The sequence below is a fragment of the Cebus imitator genome, unplaced genomic scaffold, assembly GCF_001604975.1.
Source record: "Cebus imitator isolate Cc_AM_T3 unplaced genomic scaffold, Cebus_imitator-1.0 Scaffold115, whole genome shotgun sequence".
Lineage (NCBI taxonomy): Eukaryota > Metazoa > Chordata > Mammalia > Primates > Cebidae > Cebus > Cebus imitator.
This window is the reverse complement of record NW_016107430.1, coordinates 4,846,340-4,868,465: the sequence shown is the minus strand read 5'-3', so window position 1 is coordinate 4,868,465 and position 22,126 is coordinate 4,846,340. Positions and strand designations below refer to the sequence as shown.

General features: G+C 42.8%; 1 long non-coding RNA gene and 1 pseudogene across 1 annotated transcript; one reads left to right on the top strand and one right to left on the bottom strand.

Annotated features, from left to right (window-relative positions):
- Window positions 1-6,897: 6,897 nt before the first annotated feature.
- LOC108311432 lies at window positions 6,898-15,740 on the bottom strand. The gene is made up of 3 exons (XR_005201903.1): window positions 15,657-15,740; window positions 15,036-15,120; window positions 6,898-7,032 (listed from the first exon to the last, which is right to left on the bottom strand). It is a non-coding gene; the product is annotated as an uncharacterized LOC108311432 (long non-coding RNA).
- Window positions 15,741-21,701: 5,961 nt separating this feature from the next.
- On the top strand, window positions 21,702-21,757 carry LOC119472730 (annotated as a pseudogene).
- Window positions 21,758-22,126: the final 369 nt, after the last annotated feature.

The window sequence follows — 22,126 nt, the reverse complement described above, 5'->3', positions numbered from 1 at the left end:
ATGGGTATGAGTTTCTTTTTGAGATGAAAGTGTTCTAAGATTGATTGTGGTTATAGCTGCACAAGTCTGTGACTATACAAAAAAACATTGAATTGTATACTTTAAATTAAATGGGTGAATTGCATGGTTATATAAATTCAATCTCAATAAAGTCACTATTAAAAAAAAAAAAACCAAACTGGATATGCACGACTCAGCAATATATACATTCCAGTGTAATCCTAATTTGTGAGATCTGGGGGAAAATGAACCTCTACCAAATTTAGTTAAATTCAGCATGTATTTGCTGAGCAGCTTTTCTTCCCTGCCATGTTCTGTGCTAGCACCTTGAGATTCAGAACTAGGAAGCACATGCCATCTTTGCCCTCCAGGAGCTCAGGCAGGTAAGCAGTTCCACTGCGGTGGGATTGCTGCTGTCACAGAAGGAAGCACAGGGGCTGTGGGAGCCCAGGAGGAGACACTACACCTGACTGCAGCATCCTGGTAAGCCTCCCCAGGGGATATGACTTAGAGCTGAGCCAAGAGAGTGAGTCAGAGTCTGCTGGGTGGAAGAGACTATTGCAGGGAAAGGATATTGTAGGCAGAGGAAGCCCCATGAGCCACGGAATAGACCAGGCACTGCACGATGTATTTGGGAAATGGCAAGTCGTTAGGTTGGAGGGGTGGGGCAGATGGGCAGGTGCCCCAGGATGGAGGCCATTGTGTGCCAAGTTAAAGGGAGGCCCTGATGCGCAGAATCCACCTTGCAGTCAGGAAAACAGCAACAGAAGGTCATTTTCAGCTTCCTGAATGCTAATGGTAGCAGGGAATTATGAGACAATTGATGGTGACCATTGGAGCAGAGCCTGAGGCCACAGTCCTGAGACTGTCTGTCCCTCTGTGGGTTAACTGGCCCTGCTCCTGGTGCCCTGCTGAGCTACCCAGGCCAAAGCCTCTTCTGTCATTATGGATTACCCCCTAGAGTTTGGTGTTGCTAGCTTGGTTCCCTGGAGTCTGGCTGTCACTTGATTCCCCTGGAAGCCAGCTGCTATGCGATGGTGGAGGCAGGGAGCAGGGTTTCGGGAGGGATCTTCTTTGTGCAGAGCTTACCTCCTGCTCCCCACTCCAGATGGAAGTGTCAGCTCACTCCCTAGCCAGGCCTCCTCACGTCTCTTCTTTCTCACAGCAAAGCCTGAGGGGCTCTAAGAAAACCTACCAGGTCTCCAGCATAGTTGACATCATCATTCTCATTTTACAGAAGCAGCAGCTGAGCTGGTACAGATAGGTTAAGGTCAAGAATGTGGCTTTAGACCCAAGGGCGGCTGGTTCCAAAGCCTGCATAGTGCAGGATACAGGGCAGAAGATATCTGAAGATCCTCCCAACTAAGGCGAACCAAGAGAAGGATCACAGGAATTCTGAAAGCCATCAGCAGGCCCTGAAGGTGCCCAGAAATGCCTCATGGTAGCTCAGCTGGGGCTCTGCCATCAAGAGTGGGCTAATGAATGGCTAGATGGTGCATTCATTCATCCATTGCATACATTTAGGGCTTGCCATGCATCAGGAATTGTTCTCTGCTAGACTACAGCCTTGCAGGGTGCCAGGTGTCAGAGATACAAACTTGAACAAGCTGCTGTATGTACTTGTCTGGAGGGTGGGGGGGAGATGGGCGGGTAACCGCAAACTGCAGCCCTGTGTTAGAAACTGCAGAAGTAGATGCAAGCACTGTATTCAATAAGGGGCAAGTGAGGGTGGAGGCTCCCCAGGGGAGGCAGGCAGGGAGCTCAGGCAGGTACTCACTACATTCTGGAACCTATCCCCATTCTGGGCTTGGTCACACACTTGATGCTGTCAGCAACCTGTAGAGAGTAGATCCTTCTCTCCTCACTTACTGAGCACAGAAAATGGAGGGGTAAACTCCAGAGGGCTGGCTCATTGATATCAACGAGATCTACCTGGCAGGCCAGATTATAGCCAGAAGGCTGCTTGGCACGTTTTCTATCAGAACAAGGGGAGCTTGATGGAGCAAATATTTAACTGCATCAACGAAGGTCGGCAGGTGCATCTGTCTCCCAATAGGGAAGGTCTGAGCACAGGACAAGAATACGAGAAATCCATCAGCTGAGCCCTGCCTCCGCCTCCACCTTGCACAAGCGCAGGCGACTGGCCGAGACACCTGAAGTTCATTGTTTAAGACTCCTCTCCCCAGGAGATGAACGCTGGCCTGGAGCCTCTCCCTTGATCTTGCTTTCATGGCTTAATGACATTCCTCTCTGCCTACCTCCCATTTTATAGTTTGATTCCTCAAGAGAGATCTTGATCCTTTCATTTGCAAGTACTTTTAGGAAAGTCTCACAGTAACGAATCCTCCTATCAACACACCCAATAACCAATTCATCTAACGACCCACTCCATCAAATTAACCAAATTTGAATGCGCACGTGCCCACCCCCACTTCCCCCACCCCTGGCCCCACACACGTACCTTGTTTCTTTTAGCTATGGTCTTCACTACAATTATTTGTGAGAAAAAATTGTCCCACACCTCGTCTGTGACAGAACTGAGCACTGTTTTGCAGGACATGATCTACAGCCCTTGGGTGATATTAGATTTATCCACCACTGTTCCCTCAGTGCCTTTTCACCACACAGTCCTTCATCACACCTGATCTAACAGTGTGGCTTAGACACTCTTCTCCTGCTTCTGATGCCTCTACCACAGAAGAAATCTCAGAACTGGCTTTCATGGAAGCAGCTCTTTTAATTGGCAACTTTGAGATAAAACTCCGACAAGTGGTTGCAATCAACCCATCTGAGAAGTCGTTTTATCATCTCACGGGGTGGAAGAGCAGGCTCAGCAGGGCTGTGGGGAGCTGGGACTCCAGCAATCTGGAGCCTTCAGACTCCTCTCACCCGTCATTCTCCCCAATTTCTGCCTTCAGCCTCCCCGCCCACCACCCCAATTTCCACTGCACGTGCCTTTAGTCCCACCACCACGCCAAGCTGTGTGCTGATCTGAAGCTCTCTCCTTAGCAGAGTCCCTATCTCTTCCCAGCAACCTCCATCTATTGTGATGAAGCCAAAATAAGTCAGGGAAAAGTATATGACTACAACTCCACGGAAACCTTCCAAAGCTATTAAAGTCGTTTCAATCGACACAGATAGCTGAAAACTTTGTAAATGATCACAAAAAGCAAGATTCTAGGGAACTCAAGTCTTCTGACAGATTGGACATTTGGACGACTGGTCATATGCCATAGCAGCCTGCTGCCACATGAAGTTGACAGACCCTGGTTGGACACAGTGGGCAGGTGAGTGGGGAAGGCAGCCCAGAGACAGGGCTGCTTGAGCTGAAGGAAGAGGAGTGCCTCCATCTTGAGGCCACCTGGACTCCAGATTTTCAACCCAGGGTGTGACTCTCTGTTGTGCCCCCAAATGGAAGGTGATTTGTTGTGAAGAAGAGTGTAGATACCAAACTGTATTACACCCACTTTACATACACACTATCATGGACATCATATGTGCCACGCCTATACACTATCATGTGTATCACATATGTGGCACCTATACATATTTACTGTCACGTGTATACATATGACAGTGCACAGGCATAGTACACATACAGACATGTGGGCCAATCCCACATGAGGACAACTTGTCCTGGGTCCCTTGGGCCCAGTTCTGTCATACGTATGTCATATGGATACAAGGGACCCAGGACAAGTTGTCCTCAAGTGGGATTGGCCCACATACTTTGGGTATCCTCATCGCTGGCCCTGCCCCCTAAATGGTGACAGAGGTCTCCCATTATTGTGACCATCAAGATGCCCCCAGAAACTTCCAAATGCCAATGTTGAGACCCTCTTTGTGGGTATGGGGAGCTAATAAAGGGTTTGAGGGGCAATGTCACGGTTAGGCTGGTGGTGCAGAATGCCTGCTCTGGCAGTGGTGGAAGGATGAGTGGGGCCGGGGAGGACATTAGTGGCTATTGTATCACTTGAGAGGTCAGCAGTGGGAGGGCACGGGCTAGGCCCCCAATCTGTAGCAGAGCCCTTCAAGGGTTCCACACGATATCCATGTAGAGGAGAAACCAATCTATAATCATCTGGGCCTTTTGTCTAATTTTATTTAACAGCCAACTCGAAGTATTTTTTTGGTTGGAGTGGTACCATTATAGGTACCACTATATGGTGGCTCATGCCTATAATCCCTGAACATTGGGAGGCCGAGACTGGAGGGTCTTGAGACCAAGGGTTTGAGAATGGCCTGGGCAACACGTGAGACCCCGTCTCTAAAATAAACATTAAAAATATTTTAAAAGTATTTTTTGCATAATTTCAGTATATAGTGACTTTTCCAAAAGTGTAACTACCACATGAATGAAGGGAAGAGCCTCTGGATTCCTCAAATCCCCAGACAGATGGGCCCTGGACAGGTATGGGGTGAGGGACAGTCAAGGATGGGGTAGGGGTAGAATTTGGGCACTGGCAAACAGAGATATTCACTTTGGCCTGTAGTGCCACAGAGCCAGGACCACTGGGTCCCTTGATAATGAAGCCTTTGGACTTTTCTTTCTTTTCTTTTTTTTTTAAGTTGGAGTCTCACTCTATTGCCCAGTCCATCTGGGCTCACTGCAACCTCTGCCTCCCAGGTCAAGCCATTCTCCTGCCTCAGCCTCCCAAGTAGCTGGGATTACAGGCACCTGTCACCACTCTTGGCTAGTTCCTGTATTTTTAGTAGAGATGGGGTTTCACCATGTTGGCCAGGCTGGACTGGAACTCCTGACCTCAAGTGATTCTCCCACCTTGGCCTCCCAAAGTACTGGGATTACAGGCATGAGCCGTTGCTCCCAGCCACCTTTGATCCCTTCCCTATGTCCCTGCACTGGCTGACCTGGGATAACTCTGCCCCCGCCCCACCTTCTATCCCCAGTTCCAATGCACAACCTCCTTCCCAGCCTTCTCTTTCCTGGGTTGGGGAAAGGGGATGCCCAGTGGAGGTAGGCTGGGCTATGCAGCTGCCCCTGTAACTCAGTTTTTACGTCTCAGGGCTGGAGGAGCTCCTCTGTGGTCCCACTCAGAATATCTGAATGTTTGAGCATCTCCATTTCCTCTAGTGGGCTGGGTTGGCAGGGGGTGAGGGCGAAGGAGCTAGCCTCAGGTGGTTCTCAGGCTGACTTTCCAGGTTGGCCAGCACCATCTGCTTGACCCTGCTGCTGGGAACCACTTCTGGGGCATACCTGGAAAAGAGGGTCTCTGGCCTGAATGGTACCACTCCAACAGACAGCCCTTCTTGTTTCTGACTTATTGCCCTGCTTCCACATAGGGGTATATTCAAAGAGGTTTCCACAGTCAAATATTATTAAAAGGCAATTTATGTATTTATTTTTATTTTTGAGATGGAGTCTCATGCTGTTGCCCAGGCTGGAGTACAGTGGCACAATCTCGGCTCACTACAACCTCCATCTCCCAGGTTCCAGCGATTCTTGTGTCTCAGCCTCCCTAGTAGCTGGGATTACATGTGCCTGCCACCACGTCTGGCTAATTGTATTTTTAGTAGAGATAGGGTTTCACCATGTTGCCCAGGCTGGTCTCAAACTCCTGACCTCAGGTGATTCACCCTCCTTGACCCCCCAAAGTGCTGGGATTACAGATGTGAGCCACCACACCTGGCTCTTGAAAGGCAATTTAAGAATTTCCCGAAGTTATTAAAAAAATTTCAATTGGTGATTCTATCAAATTTTTTTCACCAGAGAACTAGAGAGAAAGAAGGAGAGGACGCATGTCTTTGTCTTCAGACTGCTAAAACAGAATACCATAGACAACAGACATTGTCTACGGATGGCTTAAACAACAGACATTTATTTCTCATGGTTCTGGAGGCTGGGAAATTCAAGATCAAGGTGCCAGCAGGTTCAGTGCCTGATGAGCATCCGCTTCCTGGTTCACAGACAGTGCCTTCTCACTGTATTCTCAAATGGCAGAAAAGGGGCAAGGCAGCTTGTCAGAATTTCTTTTATAAGGGGATTCTTCCCGTTCATGAGGGCTCCACTTTTATGACCTAATTACCGCCCAAAGGCCCCACCTTCAAATACCATCACACTGGGGATTTAGACTTCAGCATATGAATTCCAGGGGTATACAAACATTCAGTCCACAGCAAAGCATGTGGGCTTCTTAGATCTCAGAGCTGCCTAATGGGGCCGATGCCATTATTTCCACTTTATGTGCATGCACACATGTATATTTGCAATCATGGCAGCTGCTTCCTAACACTCTACTTCCTTCTTCTAAACCCAGCTCTGGTCTCCCCTCGCTCACCTTATATATCTGCTTATATTTCTCTTTTACCTATTAAAGGGGATTCTGTCTTGGGCTTTTGGGCCTTTTCTGGGGAGGACAATTCTCCTCTTTACCCTTCACTCCAAATCTGCTCAACTGAGGCCCAAATAAGCAAAGACTAAATTCTCCTTGGGAGGTGTGGGACAGGCTGACTTTTTTTTTTTTTTTTTTTTTTTTTGAGATGGAGTTTTGCTCTTGTCACCCAGGCTGGAGTGCAATGGTGCGATCTTGGCTCACTGCAACCTCTGCTTCAATGGTTCAAGCAAATCTCTTGCCTCCATCCCCTGAGTAGCTGGGATTACAGGCGACTGCCACCATGCCCAGCTAATTTTTGTGTTTTTAGTAGAGATGGTGTTTCACCATGTTGGTCAGGCTGGTCTCAAACTCCTGACCCCAGGTGATCTGCCCGCCTCGGCCTCCCAAAGTGCTGGGATTACAGGTGTGAGCCACTGCGCCTGGCCCAGGCTGACTTTTTGATAGGGTCATTCACTGCCTGTGGTGAGGTCAACATTATCCCAGCTGGACCTCCTATCACACCAGGCTTCCACATGCCCACCGACACGCGTGGTCATACCTGCACTCTCACAGAAGCATCCACTTATGCTGCTTCCTGCCATTTCCATCACCTAGTTCTTTGATGAGCACTTTTATGCTTCTTCAATATCAAGTTCTGATATTCATAACCATGACTCTGATTAGCGAGACTTCAAAGCACCTATTGAATCATTAAAGAAAGATTAAATTATGTCCAGAATAGCTGAGCTAATTCAGATTCTCTGAAAATTGGCAATACAATACATTTCTACTTTACACAAGCCAGCACGTTCAGATTAAACCCAAGTAAAAGCACACCCGAGATAGACCACTCTGAATAGGCTGAGTCCCCCAGAGCCCATAAACACACAGGCACATCTGGGAATGAAGCAAAGAGCCAGAGTCCCATCCAGCCAAAGGCTGTCACTACCCCGTAAATCTCCTGGAAATTCACACAGCCGTTAATGTTTGCTGACATTGTGAGTGATGCTTTCATAATCACTCCCATCTATCTGGGCTTGGCCATGGATGGGGTCATTTGGTTAATGCAGGATTCCATCTTCATTGCTTTGTAACTAGTTTTTAATCAGCGATGATTGCTGAGCTGGGAGGCTGCGGGCTGGCTTGCCTGCTCCTTCCTCAGACAGTGCCCACTGATGTGTCCTGGCAATTAACCAGGGGTGGCGAGGGCAGCAGGACAGCCAGGCTGGCTGATGCGGCCATGTGCCCTATCCCTTGTTCCGTGGGGTGGGGGTGCTCCTTGGTCCCCATCCACCTTTGGAGGGTTGGCAAAGGACATCGGCAGACACAGGGATGGCCCTCAAAGAGGCATCTATTTGGACGATTGCTTTCAGCTCGCCCAACAATTTAATCTCCCAGGAGGGCAGAGAAAATGACCAGTGGATCAGCCACTCTGAAATGAATTCTGACCATCAAAGAACTGACTGGCCAACTGGAAGTGATAAGAATCTTGAGGGAAAGGGTATAATACTATACCCTTTATAACACTGCACGAAGGCTTAGCATGCGGAAGTATCTCTTAGACTTGAGGGAGGCAGGGCGCAAGACATTCAGAAAATAATATACAGTTATTTCTTCATATGACAAGACTGAAAGGGAGGATGGCGTGAGAGGGTGAGAAAGGTCTTACCGATGCACTTCTGATTGGGCCACTCTCAAATGACCCTAATGAGGAAGAGGCGGGGAGTGTCTCTCACGGTCCCAGTGATGGCCAAACGAGCACACACAGACACACACACACAGACACACACACACACACACACACACACACACACACGCTTCCTTGTATCTATTTCTAGAACCTTATACAAGAAACTGAAGAGAACAATTGCCTCTGGGGAGAGGAACCTTGCTGCTGAGGGATGGAGTGAGAAGGGAACCTTACTCCCTGTATCTTTTGAATTTTGAAACACATGACTTGACTATACTATCCATTCAAATGAATACATAAAAAGGCAATAAGGAGCATTTATAGGAGACAGGAAGAGGGCCACAAACTCAAGGGAGCATAGAAGAGGGCAGCCAGACCCATGAGAATCAACCCAAAGCCCAGCAAGCAGTCATGTAAGGCACACCCTGCACTTTAGACAAAAGGCTTTTGTTGGGCAATCCAGAGCAAGATGGAGATCAAAGGAAAAACAGGCCTGCTACTGGGGTCATGTTATCAGAGGACACTGGAGGTGTCTTGGGAGCTGAGGGAAGGTAGAAGTGAAGAGAGGGAGGCTCAGCCTCACACAGCTGAGGCAGGGGCAGGCCAGGGAGCCACTGGGGAAAGGTGCTCCCCAGTGCCCCACAGCATGTGGGTAGTGGAAGTGGGCAAGGGAGGGAGGAGGGTCCTCGACAGCGGATGGGACATGTCTGCTGTATACTGTCCTTTTTTCACATCCAACCAGGAGCAGGCAGAGCTCCTCCTGCTCAGAGGGAGGGTGGAGACAGGAAGCTCCCAGTCTGCCCTCAGCCTAAGAGGCTGGTCCAGTGCCTGGCGATTTGCTGAGTAAGGAAGAGAGCCCTGAAGATGAGGCAGGATGACAGGAGGGTGGCAGGGCAGAATCCTGCTGAGAGGGTCTCTGTGGGAGAGTGTGGCAATGCCAGTGAGCAAGCCAGAGACAGGGAGGTGAGCAAGTGTGACAGCCGTGAGTATGGGAAGCAGTGAGGGAGGGAGTGAAGGCGTATGGGTGGGTGTGGTTCAATGGTTTGGCTGTGTCCCCACCCAAATCTCGTCTTGAATGGTAGCTCTCATAATTCCCACATGTTGTGGGAGGGACCCAGTGGGAAATAATTGAATCACTCCCTCCCATACTGTTCTCATGGTAGTGACTAAGTCTCAGGAAATCTGATGTTTTTATAAGAGGAAACCCCTTTTGCTTAGCTCTCATTCTCTCTTGTCTGCCACCAAGTAAGATGTGCCTTTCACCTTCTACCATGATTGCGAGGCCTCCCTGCTACATGAAATTGTGAGTCCACTAAAACTCTTTTTCTTTATAAGTAACTCAGTCTTGGGTATGTCTTTATTAGCAGTGTGAAAATAGACTAATACACTGAGTGACTCAGAGATGGGTAGGGTGACTTCAAGGGGGTGGAAGTTAGTATGAGGGAAGCAGTGGGAAGGTGGGAACGGCAGGATAAGTGTGAGAGCAAGAGTGTGACAGAGTGAGTGTCTGCAAGTGAGGGGGAGAGAGTGTGGGCGAAGACTGAGCAGGAGTGCGTGAAGCTGTGAGAATGTGGGAGTGGGAGGGGCCACAGGTGTGAGTGAGAGTGAGGGCTGAGTGTGAGTGAAGTGAGTGTGAGTGGGTCCATGGGAGTGTGTGAGGGGTGTGAGTTTCAGAGGGGTGAGTGCAAGATGAGTGTGAGGGCACAGGTGAATGTAAGGATGAGTGTGGGACTGTGTGAATGAGAGGATTTGACTGTGCGTAAGAAGAGTGTGTGTGTGTGTGTGTGTGTGTGTGTGTGTGTGTCCTGCTGGCAAGGATGAAGACAGGCTGTTGATGGGGTGGGGTCTGACCAGGCACTTCCCATCTCACACGCAACACATCTGCTGAGGACCTTCTATGGTCTAAACCTGACAGCCACTCCCCAGCTCACAGTGAAGCTGCACGCTGGTCCCATGGAATATTCTCCTAGGCTCATCATGCTGCATATTAAATTGCTGATGTGTATCGAATTACAGAGAAGGTGTGCAATGTAAAGGAGGAGAGTCGGGGTGTGCCAAGAGTTTGGGGAAGAAGGATGGGTAGGACTGGGTGAAGGAAGAGAGGACAGCTGGTCACATCACCCCTTTACTCGGATCTGTATCACCCCACTGGCCACTGACCAAATGCTGAATTCTGTCTTTATTTTTAAAATTGTTTATTTTTTAGAGATAAGGTCTTGCTCTGGCCCCGGCTGCAGCGCATGGGCGCCATGGTAGCTCACCACAGCCTTGAACTCCTGGGCTCAAGTGACCCTCTTGCCTCACCCTCCCAAGTAGCTGGAACTACAGGCACATGCCAGCATGCCTGGTTAATTTTTAACTCTTTTGTAGAGAGAGGGGTCTTGCTATGTTGCCCAGGCAGTCTGGAACTCCTCAAGCAATCGCCTGCCTTGGCCTCCCCAAACATTGGGATTACTAGCATGAGCCACTGAGCCCAGCCCAAATTCCAAAACCTTTAATATGACATTCAAGATTTGAGGTAATCCTGGGGAGTGAATGTGACTTTTCCTATTAAGTATATTGGATTGCTCTGGTTCCATGGTCTGCCTTGGCTAGAGAGGGTTCCCCTCAGCTCCACACTCAGCCTTCCACGCTGGGCCGTGACACTGCTACTCCGCCATGACAGGCTCTCCCAACATGGGGGGAGGAAGGAGGGAGGAAAGACATCCTTCTTCCTGTCTGCTTCCTGTTCCAGGCAGCATGCCTCAGCAGGGGGGCTTCACCTAGTAGCAGCAATAGGTTCCAGTCTCCAGCTTCTTAGGGGGGTGTTAGGAACTGAATGTTTGTCTGTCTCCCTAAATTCCTATGATGAAACCCTAACCCCCAGTGTGGCTGTATGTGGAGGTGAAGCCTCTAAGGAAGTAACTAAGGTTAATAAGGTCATAAGGGTGGGACCCTGATCTGACAGGATTAGTGTTCCTATAAGAAGGGACACCGGAGAGCCCTCTCTCTCTCTCTCTCTCTGTCTCTCTCTGCCACACACACGCATGCACGCGCGCGCACACACACACACACACACACACACACACACACACACACACACAGTGAGGAGAAGCTGTGTGAGGAAACAGTGGAAAAAGTGGTCATCTACAAGCCAGGAAGAGAGCCCTCACCAGAAACCAGATCAGTCAGCAACCTGATCTTGGTCTTCCAGTCTCTAGAACTATGAGAAAATAAATGTCTGTTGCAGAAGCCATCCAGTGTATGGTATTTTGTTATAGCGCTCACAGCAGACTAACATAGGGAGTATCCCTAGAATCATCCTTATGATGCCCCTCAGAGGTTTTTAACCAAGTCCTTATGTTAACTTATCTCCGTTCACAGAGAGCTCTGCTTCTGGTTTCCTGATAAGACCCTGACTGATCCAGAAGCTGTGGGGGAGACAGAAGAGATGGTGCCTACCAGTCAAGGGCAGGAACCTCCAGGCTCAGACAGGACTCTGGACCTGTCTTCTTTGCCTCACTGCATTAGGCTGTGCCCTGAGCCTCATCTTCAGAAAATGGAGGGAAGCAAGTCCTGGGTGACCACAGGATCCCTGCAGCCCAGCTCCCCCAAGGTCTTAATGAAGCACCATTACATCTCTCAGCTAATATAGTCCCCAGGAAAGGGACAGGGCAGATAGATGGCAGAGGGGGACTGAATCACACACACTAGCTAGGCCACACAGCTAGTTAGCAATAAACGCAAGCCTGGGACTCTTCCTCCCAACATGCCACCCCTCCCACAAAGACCCAGAGGCTCCCTGTCTCCTCCCGACTTTTAATTCAAAAGGTAACAGTTCCCACACTATTAACTTGCTGTGTGACTTTTCTCGTGTTACTTTTCTCTGAGTCTTGGTTATCTCATTGGTTAAGTGAAGCTGGTAAACTAGATGTTCTCAAAAGGATTTTTCAGCTATGACATGCTGTGTTTCGGTGATTTTTTTCTCAATGAAACCAAAGGGTTCAATTGTCTCCCCAAAGATTTTCCATTTTCTATGCTCAGATTTTGATTTGATGTAATTATTGCACTTACATTTAGTGTAAATTCACATATTTATTGCATGAGTTAATTATTAAGCATTGGCATAGTGCTTGCTGAACTTGAGGATATATACATTGGTTAGGACAAGGGGTGAGTTAAGCAACCAGATGTCTGGGACTGCAGTTAACCTATCAAGTCAGGGAGTTTACGGAACTTAAGTCTGGTTAAACCAAAAAGGGGCCAGGGATTCTAAGACCATGTTGTATACTGATGAGCTACCTTAATCTGCCTATGCCTAGAGAGTGTTGTACAATCTGTGATAAGTTTAGCATGAACATACTTTCAATGTCTGTCTTAATTTTATTTGCATTTAACCTTCTCCTAAAAAAAGGGTATTTTGCCAAAAAGTGGCAAAACTGGTAATTACCCCCTTTCCCATAGCCTGGAAAAACATGGAGCTTACACTGGGTTTTGTCCTCCACGTAACAAAAGCCCTAGCTTTCGGGAGGAGGGAAGGAAACAATCTGGGACCAGATTAAGAATCTCCTCCTGCTGGGAGAGGGGCAGATCACAACACCCAGGGACAGGACTAAGGCACAGGCACCCAAGGAAGGCCTAAGGCTAAGAATGAAGCAGAAACACTGAGAAAAACTCTCTGGCAACTCAGCCTCCACCTTAAGAATAAGAAAATACTATGAGAATTTAAAGCTGGTGGTGCACTGAAGATGAAACCCAAACCTAGAGCAGCAAAACCCAGATCCAAATCAACTTCTGACTAGATTGACTCAACCACCCACATAAAGGGGTAGGCAAACTTTGAGCAGTATACAGTAAATAGTTTAGGCATTGTGGGCCATGTGGTCTCTGTTGCAACTGTTCAGCTCTGCTGCTGAAGCATGAAAGCAGCCGTAGACAATATGTAAATAAATGGACATGGTTATGTTCCAATAAAACTTTATAGACACTGAAATTTGAGTTTTATATAATTGTTTTGTGTTGCATAATTATTATTCTTTTGATATCCATTCAATACATTAAAAAATATAAAAATCATTCTTAACTCATAGGCCATACAAAAATAGGCAACAGCCCTGATTTGGCCCAAGGACCATAGTTTGCAGATCCCTTGCCTAGGCGAAAAAGAGGCATGCATATTTACTTCAGCCTTTACTGTTCTAAAGATGTTTTGCTTTCAATCAAAAGTCATGAGACACCAAACACAAGACAAACAACCCATTGTCAAGAAACAAAGCAGCCAACAAAACCAGATTCAAATATGACCCAGATGTTGAAGCCATCAGACAGGAAACTTAAAGTGACTATGCTTACTATATTAAAGGCTAGAGTGGAAAAGATGAACAACATACATGAATAGATGCAGAATTTTAGCAGAGAGAGGGAAACTACAAGCAAGAGTCAAACAAATGCTAGGATATAAAAGTAACAGACGGATGTCTTTAACTGGCTGATCCATAACTTGATACAATTTAAGAAAGAATTGGTGAACTTGAAAACAAGTCAATAGACTGGGAGGCAGAGGCAGGCAGGCCAAGAGTGTGAGATCAGCCTGGCCATCATGGTGAAACCCCATCTCTACTAAAAATACAAAAATTCAGCCAGGCATGGTGGCACACACTTGTAATTCCAACTAGTTGGGAGGCTGAGGTGGGATGATCGCTTGAACCCAGGAGGTGGAGGTTGCAGTGAGTCAAAAATCACACCACTGCACCCTGGCCTGGGCCGAGAGAGTGAGACTCTGTCTCAAAAAAAAAAAAAAAAGGACAACAGAAGTTGAACAAATTAAATACAAGGAGAGAAAAACAGTAAAAAAAAAAAGAGTACCCAACAGGTGTGGAAGAATATCAAATGGTCAAATATTGTGTAATTGAAATCTCAGAAAGAGAAGAGAAAGATAATGGGACAGAGGAAATATCTGAAGAAATAATGGGTGAGAATGTTTCCAAAATAATGAAACCACAGAAAGAAGTTCAAAGTCTCAAGTAGAATAAATTAAACAAAGAAACAAAACAAAGACAAAAAATAAATAAATAAAAGCCCATGCACACATCTAGACACAACGTAATTAAACTGTTGAAAAGCAAAGACAGGATAAAGAGAAAGAGAGGTAAAATTAAGGAAAAAATAGCAATAGATTCAGCATCAAAATTACGTGAGCCTGAAGACAATGGAGTGACATCTTTAAAGTACTGAAAGGAAACAAAACAAAACCTGTCAACACAAAATCCTATCCTGAGCAAAAGAATCTTCCAAAAGTGAAAGAGAAACACAGTTTTTCAGACGAACAAAAACTGAGAATTAATTATCAGCAGATATGCATTACAAAAAATATTAAAGGAAGTTCTTCAGGTGGAAAAAATAAGATATCCCCCCCAAAACTTGGATTTACACAAATAAATTAAGGTGACTGGAAGCGGTTAAAATAAAAGTACATATGAAAGGGTTTCCCCTTTATTTTCATTCCCTCTAAAACATAATTGATTGTCTAATATGAATTACTATTGGGCCTAAAGAAGAAATAATGCTAATTCTACATAAACTTTTCAAAAAATAGAAGAGAAAGAACTATTTTCCAACTTGTTTTATGTGGCCATCACTAATCTGATACCAAATAAAAGACAATAACAATACAAATTAACATAGACACAAACATCCTTAAGAAAATATTAGCAAACAGAATCTAGTAATATGTAAAAAGGATAATATATCATGACCCAGTGGGCTTATATTGGACATACAAGGCTGGTTCAACATTTAAAACTTAGTTAATATAATTACAATATCAACAGATTAAAGTATAAAAATAATATGATAATTTCAATATGTGCCAAGAACATTTGACAAAATTAAACAACCATTTATGCTCAGCATCCACACAACCATTATGCTCTCAGCAAGCTAGAAATAGGATGGAACTCCTTAACTCAATAGAAGACATTGACAAAAAACTTACAGCTAACGTCATAACCAATGGTGAAAGATTGGCCACTTACCTCTAAGATAGGGAATGAGTCAGGGATATTTGCTGTTGACATTCTTGTTCAACATTGTGTTAGAGATCCTAGCCAGTGAATAAGACTAGAAAAATAAATAAAAGGCTTACAGCTTAACAAAAGACAGAAATGAAACTATTTTCAGACAGTATGATTATCTACATAGAAAGTTCCAACGAATCTACAAAAAAGCTGCCAGAATTAATAAGGGAGTTTAGCAAGGCTGAAGGTCAAAATACAAAGTTCAACTCTATTTCTGTAAGTGAGCAATTAATAACTGGCATTTAAAAAAAATTAAGTACTCTTTAGAATAGCACAGAAAAAAATAAGTTATGTCCAGCAAATTATGTTCAAGGTCTATATGTTGAAAGCTAAAAACATTGATGACATAAAGTTAAATAAACAGAGAAATGTCCCTTGTGTATAGATTCTAAAACTCCATGTTGCTAAAATGTCAATTCTCTTAAAATTGATCCATAGATTTAACATAATTACAATTAAAACCCTAGCTACATTATCTTGTAAAAATCTACAAGCTCATTCCAAAATGTGTATAAAAAACAAAAACTAGCGTAGCCAAAACATCACTAAAAAATACCACAGTTGGTGGGTTCACTCTACCTGATTTCCATATTTAAGTATAAAGATACAACCAAGACAGTGTGGTATGGCAATATAGATAGATAGATAGATAGATAGATAGATAGATAGACAGACAGACAGATAGAAGAGAGAGAGAAAGAGAGAGAGAGAGAGAGAAATAGATTAGTGGAACAGACAGAATAGAGAATTCAGAAAGACCCACATGAATACAATCAACTGATTTTTGACAAAGGTACAACAAAACTCAATTTAATAGAGAAAGGATATTCTTTTCAACAAATGATGCTAGAACAATTGGATTTCAATATGTGGAATAAAAGAAAAACCGTAACCCATACCTCACACCGTACATAAATGTTAACTCAAAATGGACCACAGACCTAAATGCAAAATGCAAAACTATAAAACTTGTGGAAGAGAATATAAAACTGTTGTACCTTGAGTTAGACAAGGATTTCTTAGATATGACACTAAAAGAACAATTTAAAAAGATTGATAAATTGAATTTCATAAAAATTAAGAACTTTTGCTATTTGAAAAACATTAAGAGAATAAAGAGACAAGCCAAAGACTGGGAAAAATATTTGCAAGCACATATTTTATAAAGAACTTGTATCCAGAATATATACTCAAAACTTAATATGAAAACAAATAGCCCAGTTAAAAAAATACAGAGAGACAGACAGAGTCTTGCTCTGTCACATAGGCTGGAGTGCAGTGGTATAATCTTGGCATATGGCAGCCTCAACCTCCTGGGTTCAAGTTATCCTCCCACCTCAGCCTCCCAAGTAGCTGGGATTATAGGCGCACACTGCGATGCCCAGCTGATTTTTGTATTTTTTGTAGAGATAGGGTCTCACTATGTTTCCCAGGATGGTCTTGAACTGGCCTCAAGAGACTCTCCTGCTTTGTCCTCCAAAAGTGCTGAGATAACAGGCACAAGCCACCATGCTCACCCTACCCAATTTTAAATTTGGGTGAAAGATTTGAGCAAATACTTAATCAAAGAAGATATCCAGATGTTGATAACATGCAAAAAGATGCTCAACATTATTACTCATTAGAGAAATACAAATTGAAATCACAATAAGATACTACTACAAATTTATTAGAATGACCAGAAAAACAAAACCTAACAATATCAAGTGCTAACAAGAATGCAATGTAACCAGAAGTCTGAAAAATGTCTGGTGGGAATGCAAAATATTGCAATCACTTTGGAAAACAGGTAAACTTTAAATATATGCTTGCCATATGACCAAATGTCTTTGTCCTAGATATTTAGTCAAGAGAAGTGAAGAATTACATTCACCAAAAACCTGTCTACGAATGTTTGTAGTGGCTTTATATATAATTGCCAAAATTTGGAAACAAATTGGGTATACCTATATAACAGAAAACCAACTCAACAATAAAATAAAATAAAATAATTAAGTACTTATTATTTTAGTACTTATTATTAAGTACTTATAGTATACCTATATAACAGAAAACAAACTCAGCAACAAAATAAAAATAATTAAGTACTTGATACACAAAACATTGATGAATCTCAAAATGCATGCTGAGCAAAAGAAACCAGACACAAAGAATCCATCCTGTTTGATTTGAGTTACATGAAACTCTAGAATAGGAAAACTAAGCTACAGGGACTGAAAGTAGGTCAGTTATTGTCTGGGACCAGGGATGCCAGTAAGGAGCTCAAGAGAATTTCTGAAATGATAGAAATGTTCTCTGTTTTGACTATGCAGGGAGTTAAACAGATGTATACATTTGTCAAAACTCATGGAATTGTGTGCACTTAAAATGGATGCATTGTATTATATGTAATTTTATACCTCAACGTATCTGATTTTTAAAATTCATTATTGTCTTTGGAAGGTAGGAAGGATTGTGGCCTTCAACCTATTGTATTTAGTGCTTATGTGAAACTAGTTTCTTTCTCCCAGAGGGATATCACTACCCCTGTAGCTTCTGATCACAGGACTACTTTGACATGCTACTAGCTACCTTTTGCTCCTTCTATCAAAATCATTGCTTACCCTTTTTCTTTTTCTATTAATTCAATTCATATTTTATTATTTAAAAATGGAAATAGTTTTAAAATGAAAAAGTGGTATGTATTTTTTCTTTTAAAATGTAGTGAAAGAGAATATACTATTAACAAGAGAAAACCCACATATCACTGCATACAATTGAGTCTCTCTTCCCAGACTTTCTTGTATTCCCCTTTTTAGAAAGCTAATTTTAAAATCAATTTTTATCTCAGTTGAATATACAAATCCACACTTCTTTTGAAAATTTAAAAAGGACAGGAAAAGCCAGAATCCTCTTTGACCACTTACCTATTCCCCATTTCACCAGTCGTGATGTAATTATTATTACTGGAATGTGGACCATTCTAGCTCTTTTAAAAATACTTTTAAAATTTTTGTTTTCATACATTCACACTTAATTTTTAAAAATTATATCCTACAGAATTTTCAGTGAAATCTTTAAACATATTTTTTGGGGGCTGACCCCTCTTCCTATCCCCCTCTACCACTTGTCTTATTTCTCAACCCTACATTCCAGGAGCCCATGTAAACAACCTAGAGTGTACCCCTTTCTTTGCACCCATGTCATCATACATGTGATGTATATACATATATTTATCTTCACACATACACATATGTAGGAGTTTTCGTTTGTCTCTGTGTATGTACATTTATAGGCACACACATGCATATGTATTTTTCAAAGATATTTTACCTTATTCAAGCCACTTGTTAGATTCTGAGGTTACCTGTTCTAATAGCTGCCTAATTTTCTATGATATGTATGTATCTTGATACTTTATTCCATAGTTTCCCTAGTGATGGGGATTTCAACCATTATTATAGTGCATATACCTCTCTTATAAAGTTTGTCCCTAAATATTTTTTTCCTATGTCCATTACTAAGTGCTTATGACTGGAGAGGAGGAAGTCTAGTGGGTTTTGTATATTTATCTTATATCCAGCCACCTTGCCAAAGTTTCTTGAATTTTAGTAACAATTTTTCTGTATTCATTTTGTTTTACTGCAATCTCTTAAAATTTCTGGAAATAATATCATCTTTGTCTCTTCCTCTCAATGTTTGTCTTTTTATCTTATTTTAAAAAGATTTAAGATAATAATATTAATAGTGACAGCAGCACCCCTACAACAAGTTCCCTAGTTTAATTGAAATAGGTTTTGTGTTTCACAATTTAGATTAATCTTGGTTTGGGAAATATTAATAGTCTTTTGGCAAACAGTGTTTTCTGTTTAAACTTTCCATGGTATTTTTATTAGAAAGAGTTGCCATATTTTTCAAATATTTTATCAGCAAATATTGTTATGATCACACAGTTTTCCTCCTTTAGTTTGCTAGTATAACAGATGTTGGCAGATTTCCTGATGTTGAAATGTTTTTGAATTATTGAAAAAAGTCTTGTTTGGCCTTATTAAATTACACTCTTGATATACTGCAGAATTTTACTTGTTAAAATCATGTTTCAAATTTTTACATCTGAGCTCCTAAGTCTGTAGATATATTATTTATTATTGTATTGGGTTTTGACATCAAAGCCATGTGTTTTATAAAACAGGAGAGCTTTCTTTCCATACTTTCCTATCATCCTAAATGGCACTGGAATTATTAGTTTGATAAAACTCATTTGGATCCAGTCTATTTTTCAGAATTATATCTCTGTCATTTCAGTATCTTTTGTGATAATAAGTTTATCCTGGTTTTCCACTTCTTACTGGTTTTGGTAATTTATATTTGCTAGGAAATTTTCTGATTCCTCTGAATTTTTTGGTTTGTTGCCAATATTCATTCTTTTCCCTATTATCACCTTTCATATTCCTAATATCATATATTTTTGTTTGTTTCCCCTTTATTCACAGGGATTTGTCTATTTTACTACTCTTTATAAAAATACAGCTTTTGGGCTTATGTTTTCTATGCTATTGCTTTCAGCTTCTATTTATCAATTTCTTTTTTCTAGTATTTTTGGTTGCTATTTGCTACCTTATTAAGGAGAATAAAATATTCCCTCACACACACACACACAAAAATCCATCTGAAGGCATTTAAAGCTTACGTTTTTCCTCTGAGTACAGCTTTGGCTATATGCTATTCAGTTTGGGTATAATGAGTGTTTTTTTGTTGTTGCTTTCTAGGCAGTTTGTAATCTTTAACTTTTCTCTCTGATCCAATAGAACGTTTCTTAATTTTTTACAAAGTTATAATATTTATCGCCACATTAATTATTTGTTTCTAAATTTTTTGGGAGTGGGGAGTGCTAGCCAAAATTTGTTTGATTTTTGTGTATGTTCCATGAATATAAACCAAAAAACGTGCAACCGCTATTCAAAGATCCTAATATAGAGCCATCAGATCAGGCTTACTAATTGCATTATTAAATTCTTCTATGTCTTTATTTTTTAACCCCAACCTATATAAGCAGTGAGATGATGTCTTTTTGTCTTTAAATATATCTAATTCTAAGAGAGGTATATTCATCTAATTGTATTTTTATTTTTTATTAAGTTCCCTGCATTTCTAGTGTCTTCTAACTTAAAGTCTTTAGTTCTTCTGGTAATTGGGACATAGAGTTTACTGCCACTATATCTTCTTAATATATTATGTCTTTTGTCATTACATAATATGCTGTGGAGTGTTTTTAACCTTAAATTCTACTCTGCCTGATACTGACATTTCCATTCTTGCTCTTGTTCTTTGTATTTGCCTATTTTCTTTGTCGCCCCTTTATTTTTAGCCATTTTCATCACTTTAAGTGTGTTTCTATACATAGCACATAACTGGGTTTTGTTTTTCCTAAACATATCTATTTTGTAATGAGAGAAAATTCCATCCACTCATATTTAGATAATGGTAGATTCACTTCATCTCATTCCTTCCATCCTACTTTGTGTGTTATTTATTTTACATTGTTGTTTCTCCTTTTTCCTTCTAGTTTTTGCTGATCTGTTTTCTATTTAATTTTTTAATCTTTTTCTCCATGAAACACTAAAACAGGAAAGTTTGTTGTTCTCTAGCTTGGTATTGTCCTGCCTCTTTTTTGGTGCATTTTGTTGACTCAGGTAGGCACTTAGGTTAAATCCTCACTCCCACCCTCCCAGGCACACTCAACACTGATGCTGATATTTGTCATCAGGCTTGAACTCAGGGGCAGCAGGATGTATTAGAGATGGGATTTCATTCTGCCACTCACCAGCTGTACAACCACGGGCAAATTATATACCTTACTTGAGCATTACAATGTAGATGGTCACATGGCTCATGTAGGACTAACCACGACATGCGTATGATCCACTGGCATAGAGTTGGTGCTCCTGCTCCCTGCTCTATCTCTCCTTAGGCTCCTGGGCTGGGTTTGGGCCTCCCCTTTCTTTGAGCTGAGCAATCAGGATGAGGAGGATGGCCATGATGGCCAGCCTCATGTGGCTGGCTCACTTCTCTCAGAATTCCTAAAAGGGATTTCTTACGTCAGCTCCCATTAGCCTTTCGTTTCCGTGGGGAAGCAGGGATTATACTTTTCTCTCCTTCCCTTAAACAATGTAACAAGACACTGCAGAGTGCTGCCTGTGAACACACAGGAGGTGGGCCTGGAACCCAGTCCTCCTGCCTCCAGCTCCAGATAAAGGAATGCATATTCTACTGTCTCCTCTAGGACCCCGGTGTGGCAGAAATGCCTTAAAATAAAGTTGTTAGTGTTCCAGCTTTTTTATTTTTATTTTTTTATCTTTTGAGATGGAGTCTTGCTCTGTTGCCCAGGCTGGAGTGCAGTGGCACAATCTCGGCTCCCTACAACCTCTGCTTCCTGGGTTCAAGTGATTCGTCTGCCTCAGCCTCCTGAGTAGCTGGGATCGCAGGGCGTGCCACAATCCCTGGCTAATTTTTATATTTTTAGTAGAGACGATATTTCACTAGGCTGGTCAGGCTGGTCTCCAACTCCTGATCTCATGATCTGCCCACCTCAGCCTTCCAAAGTGCTGGGATTACAGGCGTGAGCCACCATGCTTGGTCGGATCCAGGTTTTTTTTTAGAATTTGTCTAGTTGGTTTTCTGGTTTTCACTGGAAAACCCATTTTTAAAAAAAGATAAATTTGTTATATGCAGGAGACAGGAAATTGGAGGAGGGACCCAAGAAGGTCATGTCCTGGAGACTACAGCTTTCCTTGGGGCCTTGAGGAAGCAGCTAAGCGACACTGGCAGGCCCATGTTTCATCCCTTGCACACCTCTTGGCCTGGTGTTTCTCCCCATGGCTTCAAAGCTGAGGAATCCTCTGGTTCAGAGCACGCTGTAGCTGTCATCACCAGGTCTTGGGACTTGCCCTTAATGTTCTGGGTCTCAAGTCTTCTGTATCCTCTCACTTGTCTGGTAGAGAGAGGGTGGAAACTATTGTAGATGATCTATCTCTGTATCTTTAGTTTTGTGATTCTAATGATTTCCAGTA